This window comes from Budorcas taxicolor, chromosome 15 (assembly GCF_023091745.1).
Source record: "Budorcas taxicolor isolate Tak-1 chromosome 15, Takin1.1, whole genome shotgun sequence".
In the NCBI taxonomy this organism is placed as follows: domain Eukaryota; kingdom Metazoa; phylum Chordata; class Mammalia; order Artiodactyla; family Bovidae; genus Budorcas; species Budorcas taxicolor.
The window spans coordinates 38,570,682-38,579,968 of NC_068924.1; positions in this window are offsets into that span (position 1 = coordinate 38,570,682).

Genomic DNA, 9,287 nt, shown 5'->3' on the forward strand with positions numbered 1-9,287 from the left:
TCCAGCTGGTGCTTCATCCAGTCTGGCATTTTGCATATAAGTTAAATAAACAGGGTGATAATATACAGTTTTGACATACTCCTTTCCCAATTTGGAACCAGTCCATTGTTCCATGTCTGGTTCTAACTGTTGCTTCTTGACCTGCATACAGGTTTCTCAGGAGACATGTGAGGTGGTCTGGTATTCCCATCTCTTCAAGAATTTTTCACAGCTTTTTGTGATCCACACAGTCAAAGTCTTTGGCATAGTCAATGAAACAGAAGTAGATGTTTTTCTGGAATTCTCTTGTTTTTTCTACAATCCAACTGTAGTTGGCAATTTGATCTCTGGTTCCTCTGCCTTTTCTTAACCCAGCTTGAACATTTGGAAGTTCTCGGTTTACATACTGTTGAACCTGTCTCTTGAGAAATCTGTATGCAGGTCAGGAAGCAACAGTTAGAACTGAACATGGAACAACAGACTGGTTTCAAATAGGCAAAGGAGTGCATCCAGGCTGTATATTGTCATCCTGCTTATTTAACTGATATGCAGAGTACATCATGAGAGATGCTGGACTGGAAGAAGCACAGGCTGGAATCAAGATTGCCAGGAGAAATATCAACAACCTCAGATATGCAGATGACACCACCCTTATGGCAGAAAGTGAAGAGGAACTCAAAAGCCTCTTGATGAAAGTGAAAGAGGAGAGTGACAAAGTTGGCTTAAAGCTCAACATTCAGAAAACGAAGATCATGGCATCCCGTCCCATCACTTCATGGCAAATAGATGGGGAAACAGTGTCAGACTTTATTTTGGGGGCTCCAAAATCACTGTAGATGGTGACTGCAGCCATGAAATGAAAAGACACTTACTTCTTGGAAGAAAAGTTATGACCAACCTAGATAGCATATTCAAAAGCAGAGACATTACTTTGCCGACTAAGGTCTGTCTAGTCAAGACTATGGTTTTTCCAGTAGTCATGTATGGATGTGAGAGTTGGACTGTGAAGAAGGCTGGGCGCTGAAGAGTTAATGCTTTTGAACTGTGGTGTTGGAGAAGACTCTTGAGAGTCCCTTGGACTGCAAGGAGATCCAACCAGTCCATTCTGAAAGAGATCAACCCTGGGATTTCTTTGGAAGGAATGATGCTAAAGCTGAAACTCCAGTACTTTGGCCACCTCATGCGAAGAGTTGACTCACTGGAAAAACTCTGATGCTGGGAGGGATTGGGGACAGGAGGAGAAGGGGATGACAGAGGATGAGTTGGCTGGATGGCATCACTGACTCGATGGACATGAATCTGAGTGAACTCCGGGAGATGGTGATGGACAGGGAGGCCTGGCGTGCTGCGATTCATGGGGTCGCAAAGAGTCGGACACGACTGAGCGACTGAACTGAACTGAACTGAACTGAAGCCTCGCTTGGAAAATTTGGGCATTTCTTTGCTAGCATGTGAAATAAGTGTAATGTGAGTTAGTTTGAACATTCTTTGGCATTGCCTTTCTTTAGGATTGGAATGAAAACTGACCTTTACCAGTCCTGCAGCCACTGCTGAGTTTTCCAGATTTGCTGGCATGTTGAGTGCAGCACTTTAAAAACATCATCTTTGGGTGGTCCTAAGATGGCGGATGAATAGGACAGGGAGACCACTTTCTCCTTCACAAATACATCAAAAGAACATTTAAGCGCTGAGTAAATGCCACTAAACAACTTCTGAATGCCGGCAGAGGACATCAGGCACCCAGAAAAGCAGCCCATTATCCTCCAAAAGAGGTAGGAAAAAATATAAAAGACAAAAAAAGAGACAAAAGGGGTAGGGATGGAGCTCCGTCCTGGGAAGGGAGTCTTAAAAAGAGAAGTTTCCAAACACCAGGAAACACTTTCACTGCTGAGTCTGTGGTGAGCCTTGGAAGCGCAGAGGGCAACATAACAGGGAGGAAAAATAAATAAATAATTAAAACCCACAGATTACGAGCCCAGCAGTAACTCCCCCAGTGAAGAGGCAGCGCAGATGCCTGCATCTGCCGCTAGCAAGCAGGGGCTGGGCAGGGAGACAGGGGCTGCATTGCTTAGAGTAAGGATCAGGCTGGAAAGCCCCGAGTGTAATCAGAGCGAACTAACTTGGGCTAGCAAACCAGACTGTGGGGGTAGCTACCACGCAAAAGCTCTAACATAAGACACTGCCAAGACCATGCACAGAACAAAGGACGGAACAGAATTAGCTGGCTGCAGACCATCCCCCTCCGGTGACAGGCAGCCAGAGCCGGAAGGGCTGGAAGGGGGCAATCGCAGCCCCACAGAGACATTATCTACCAAACGGCAAACAGGCTCCTTTGCTAACTAAGACTTCTAGGGGTTCTAGACAGTCATCATCCGCCTGAGAAGATGCACTAGTTGTACACCCAGAAAACCAAGCAGCAGGGACAGGAGAGGCAACAAGTTGCAGCGACCGCGCTTGTCAAACACCTGAGCTACCCAGACCTGGGTAGGGCACAAAACGCAGGCCCAACCGAGTCTGCACCTCTGAGGACTACCCGAGTACCTGAACCTGAGCGGCTTAGACCTGGGAGGTGCATGCAGCCCAGGGCCAGCCTAGGATGGTTCCTGGCGGAGCAACCTAGAGCCTGAGCTTTGTGCGCCGCGAGCAGGGGAAGGCCCAGACACTGTGAGCACATGCCAGTATTATTTGTTTGCAGTATCCCTACCTCCCCACAGCGCAATGAACAAGTGAGCCTTAAAAAAGTGTCCACTACGGCCCCCCCTTGTGTCAGGGTGGAAATCAGACACTGAAGAGACGAGCAAACAGAAGAAGCTAAAACAGAGGGAACTGCCTTGGAAGTGACAGGTGCAACAGATTAAAACCCTGTCGTTAGTACCGACTACATAGGAAGGGGCCTATAGATCTTGAGAAACATAAGTCAGACCAAGGAACTATCCGAAAAAGAACTGACCCCACACTGCCCACAACAACACCGGAGAAAGTCCTAGATATATCTTTACTATTTTTACAATCATTCTTTTTTGTTCTTTTTTCTTCTTTTTTAAAACTTTTTTAAATTTTTAAGTCCTCTATTACTCCTTTAATTTTCATTTTTATAACCTATTATTACTTTTCCAAAAAAAGACCCTATTTTTAAAGCAAACTTCATATATATATTTTTTGAATAATTTTTATGACTTTTTTTTCTTTTCTTCTTCTTTTCCTTAATATTGTATTTTTGAAAATCCAACCTCTACTCTAGATTTTTAATCTTTGCTTTTTGGTAGTTGTTATCAATTTTGTACCTTTAAAAATCCAATCTTCAGTACCCATTTTTACTTGGGAGCGAGATTACTGGCTTGACTGCTCTCTCCTCCTTTAGACTCTCCTTTTCCTCCACCAGGTCGCCTCTGTCTCCTCCCTCCCCCTTCTCTTCTCTACCCAACTCTGTGAATCTCTGTGTGTTCCAGACGGTGGAGAACACTTAGGGAACTGATTACTGGCTGGATCTGTCTCTCTTCTTTTCATTTCCCTCTTTTATCTTCCTGGCCACCTCTGTCTCCTTCCTCCCTCTTCTCTTCTCTGTATAATCCCGTGAACATCTCTGAGTAGTCCAGACATAAGGAAGTGATTACTGGCTAGCTTGCTCTCTCCTCTTTTGATTCCACCTCATCTCATTCAGGTCATCTCTAACTCCCTCCTCCCTCTTCTCTTCTCCTCTCTGGGTGTCCCTCACTGTGGAGAAACTTTTACCTAGATGTTTTATCAACAGTGCTGTATAGGAGAAGTCTTGAGACTACTGTAAAAATAAGACTGAAAACCAGAAGCAGCAGGCTTAAGTCCAAAGCCTGAGAACATCAGAGAACTCCTGACTTCAGGGAACATTAATCGATAGGAGCTCATCAAACACCTCCATACCTACACTGAAACCAAGCACCACCCAAGGGCCAACAAGTTCCAGAGCAAGACATACCACACAAATTCTCCAGCAACACAGGAACACAGCCTTGAGCTTCAATATACAGGCTGCCCAAAGTTACCCCAAAACCACTGACATCTCATAACTCATTACTGGACACTTCATTGCACTCCAGAGAGAAGAAATCCAGCTCCAGCCACCAGAACACTGACACAAGCTTCCTTAACCAAGAAACCTTGACAAGCCACTCATACAACCCCACCCACAGTGAGGAAACTCCACAATAAAGAGAACTCCACAAACTGCCAGAATACAGAAAGGCCACCCCAAACTCAGCAATATAAACAAGATGAAGAGACAGAGGAATATCCAGCAGGTAAAGGAACAGGATAAATGCCCACCAAACCAAAAAAAACAGGAAGAGATAAGGAATCTGCCTGATAAAGAATCCCAAATAATGATAGTGAAAATGATCCAAAATCTTGAAATAAAAATGGAGTCACAGATAAATAGCCTGGAGACAAGGATTGAGAAGATGCAAGAAATGTTTAACAAGGACCTAGAAGAAATAAAAAAGAGTCAATATATAATGAATAATGCAATAAATGAGATCAGAAACATTCTGGAGGCAACAAATAGTAGAATATCGGAGGCAGAAGATAGGATTAGTGAAGTAGAATTGTAGAAATAAATGAATCAGAGAGGAAAAAAGAAAAACGAATTAAAAGAAATGAGGACAATCTCAGAGACCTCCAGGACAATATTAAATGCTCCAATATTCGAATCACAGGAGTCCAGAAGAAGAAGACAAAAAGAAAGACCATGAGAAAATACTTGAGGAGATAATAGTTGAAAACTTCCCTAAAATGGGGAAGGAAATAATCACACAAGTCCAAGAAACCCAGAGAGTCCCAAACAGGATAAACCCAAGGTGAAACACTCCAAGAAACATATTAATCAAATTAACAAAGATCAAACACAAAGAACAAATATTAAAAGCAGCAAGGGAAAAACAACAAATAACACACAAGGGGATCCCCATAAGGATAACAGCTGATCTTTCAATAGAAATTCTTCAGGCCAGGAGGCAATGGCAAGACATACTTAAAGTGATGAAAGAAAATAACCTACAGCCCAGATTACTGTACCATGCAAGGATCTTATTCAAATATGAAGGAGAAATCAAAAGCTTTACAGACAAGCAAAAGCTGAGAGAATTCAGCACCACCAAACCAGCTCTCCAACAAATGCTAAAGGATACTCTCTAGACAGGAAACACAAAAAGGTTGTATAAACCTGAACCCAAAACAATAAAGTAAATGGCAACGGGATCATACTTATCAATAATTACCTTAACCATAAATGGGTTGAATGCCCCAACCAAAAGACAAAGCCTGGCTGAATGGACACAAAAACAAGACCCTTATATATGTTGTCTACAAGAGACTCACCTCAAAATAAGGGACACATACAGACTGAAAGTGAAGGGCTGGAAAAAGGTATTCCATGCAAATAGAGACCAAAAGAAAGCAGGAGTAGCAATACAAATATCAGATAAAATAGACTTTAAAACAAAGGCTGTGAAAAGAGACAAAGAAGGACACTACATAATGATCAAAGGATCAATCCAAGAAGAAGATATAACAATTCAAATTCCCATCACTTCATGGGAAATAGATGGAGAAATAGTGGAAACAATGTCAGACTTTATTTTTGTGGGCTCCAAAATCACTGCAGGTGGTGACTGCAGCCATGAAATTAAAAGACGCTTACTCCTTGGAAGAAAAGTTATGACCAACCTAGATAGCATATTCAAAAGCAGAGACATTACTTTGCCAACTAAGGTCTGTCTAGTCAAGACTATGGTTTTTCCAGTAGTCATGTATGGATGTGAGAGTTGGACTGTGAAGAAGGCTGAGCGCTGAAGAATTGATGCTTTTGAACTGTGGTGTTGGAGAAGACTCTTGAGAGTCCGTTGGACTGCAAGGAGATCCAACCAGTCCATTCTGAAGGAGATCAACCCTGGGATTTCTTTGGAAGGAATGATGCTGAAGCTGAAACTCCAGTACTTTGGCCACCTCATGCGAAGAGTTGACTCACTGGAAAAACTCTGATGCTGGGAGGGATTGGGGACAGGAGGAGAAGGTGATGACAGAGGATGAGATGGCTGGATGGCATCACTGACTCGATGGACATGAGTCTGAGTGAACTCCGGGAGTTGGTGATGGACAGGGAGGCCTGGCGTGCTGCGATTCATGGGGTCGCAAAGAGTCGGACACGACTGAGCGACTGACCTGAACTGAACAAAGGAGCACCACGATATGTAAGACAAATGCTAGTAAGTATGAAAGGGGAAATTAACAATAACACAATAATAGTGGGAGACTTTAATACCCCACTCACACCTATGGATAGATCAACTAAACAGAAAACTAACAAAGAAACACAAACTTTAAATGATACAATAGACCAGTTAGACCTTACTGATATCTATAGGACATTTCACCCCAAAACAATGAATTTCACCTTTTTCTCAAGTGCACATGGAACCTTCTCCAGGATAGATCACATCCTGGGCCATAAATCTAGCCTTGGTAAATTCAAAAATATTGAAATCATTCCAAGCATCTTTTCTGACCATTATGCAGTAAGATTAGATCTCAATTACAGAAGAAAAACTATTAAAAATTCCAACATATGGAGGATGAACAACACGCTGCTGAATAACCAACAAATTACAGAAGAAACCAAAAAAGAAATCAAAATATGCATAGAAACGAATGAAAATGAAAACACAACAACCCAAAACCTGTGGGACACTATAAAGCAGTACTAAGGGGAAAGTTCATAGCAATACAGGCATACCTCAAGGAACAAGAAAAAAAAGTCAAATAAATAACCTAACTCTACACCTAAAGCAACTAGAAAAGGAAGAAGTGGAGAACCCCAGGGTTAGTAGAAGGAAAGAAATCTTAAAAATTAAAGCAGAAATAAATGCAAAAGAAACAAAAGAGACCATAGCAAAAATCAACAAACCAAAAGCTGGTTCTTTGAAAGGATAAGTAAAATCGACAAACCATTAGCCAGACTTATCAAGAAACAAAGGGAGAAAAATCAAATCAATAAAATTAGAAATGAAAATGGAGAGATCACAACAGACAACACAGAAATACAAAGGATCATAAGAGACTACTATCAGCAATTATATGCCAATAAAATGGACAACTTGGAAGAAATGGACAAATTCTTAGAGAAGTACAACTTTCCAAACAGAACCAGGAAGAAATAGAAAATCTTAACAGACCCATCACAAGCACGGAAATTGAAACTGTAATCAGAAATCTCCCAGCAAACAAAAGCCCAGGTCCAGACGGCTTCACAGCTGAATTCTACCAAAAATTTAGAGAAGAGCTAACACCTATCCTACTCAAACTCTTCCAGAAAATTGCAGAGGAAGGTAAACTTCCAAACTCATTCTATGAGGCCACCATCACCCTAATCCCAAAACCTGACAAAGATGCCATAAAAAAAGAAAACTACAGGCCAATATCACTGATGAACAGAGATGCAAAAATCCTTAACAAAATTCTAGCAATCAGAATCCAACAACACATTAAAAAGATCATACATCATGACCAAGTGGGCTTTATCCCAGGGATGCAAGGATTCTTCAATATCCGCAAATCAGTCAATGTAATTCACCACATTAACAAATGAAAAATAAATGCCATATGACTGCCTCAATAGATGCAGAGAAAGCCTTTGACAAAATTCAACATCCATTTATGATAAAAACTCTCCAGAAAGCAGGAACAGAAGGAACATACCTCAACATAATAAAAGCTATATATGACAAACCCACAGCAAACATCCTCAATGGTGAAAAATTGAAAGCATTTCCCCTGAAGTCAGGAACAGGACAAGGGTGCCCACTTTCACCACTACTATTCAACATAGTTCTGGAAGTTTTGGCCACAGCAATCAGAGCAGAAAAAGAAATAAAAGGAATCCAGATTGGAAAAGAAGAAGTAAAACTCTCACTGTTTGCAGATGACATGATCCTCTACATAGAAAACCCTAAAGACTCCACCAGAAAATTACTAGAGCTAATCAATGAATATAGTAAAGTTGCAGGATATAAAATCAACACACAGAAATCCCTTGCATTCCTATACACTAATAATGAGAAAATAGAAAGAGAAATTAAGGAAACAATTCCATTCACCATTGCAATGAAAAGAATAAAATACTTAGGAATATATCTACCTAAAGAAACTAAAGACCTATATATAGAAAACTATAAAACACTAGTGAAAGAAATCAAAGAGGACACTAATAGATGGAGAAATATACCATGTTCATGGATCGGAAGAATCAATATAGTGAACATGAGTGTACTACCCAAAGCAATCTATAGATTCAATGCAATCCTTATCAAGCTACCAGCGGTATTTTTCACAGAGCTGCTAAGTCACTTCAGTCGTGTCTGACTCTGTGCGACCCCATAGACAGCAGCCCACCAGGCTCCCCCATCCCTGGGATTCTCCAGGCAAGAACACAGGAGTGGGTTGCCATTTCCTCCTCCAATGCATGAAAGTGAAAAGTGAAAATGAAGTCACTCAGTCGTGTCCGACTCTTAGCGACCCCATGGACTGCAGCCTACCAGGCTCCTCCATCCATGGGATTTTCCAGGCAAGAGTACTGGAGTGGGGTGTCATTGCCTTCTCCGTTTCACAGAGCTAGAAACAATAATTTCACAATTTGTATGGAAATACAAAAAACCTCGAATAGCCAAAGCAATCTTGAGAAAGAAGAATGGAACTGGAGGAATCAACCTGCCTGACTTCAGGCTCTACTACAAAGCCACAGTCATCAAGACAGTATGGTACTGGCACAAAAACAGAAATATAGATCAATGGAACAAAATAGAAAGCCCAGAGATAAATCCACACACCCATGGACACCTTATCTTCAACAAAGGAGGCAAGAATATACAATGGATTAAACACAATCTCTTTAACAAGTGGTGCTGGGAAAACTGGTCAACCGCTTGTAAAAGAATGAAACTAGATCACTTTCTAACACCATACACAAAAAATAAACTCAAAATGGATTAAAGATCTAAATGTAAGACCAGAAACTATAAAACTCCTAGAGGAGAACATAGACAAAACACTCTCCAGCATACATCACAGCAGGATCCTCTATGACCCACCTCCCAGAATTCTGGAAATAAAAGCAAAAATAAACAAATGGGACCTAGTTAAAATTAAAAGCTTCTGCACAACAAAGGAAACTATAAGCAAGGTGAAAAGACAGCCTTTGGAATGGGAGAAAATAATAACAAATGAAGCAACTGACAAACAACTAATCTAAAAAATATACAAGCAACTCCTGCAGCTCAATTCCA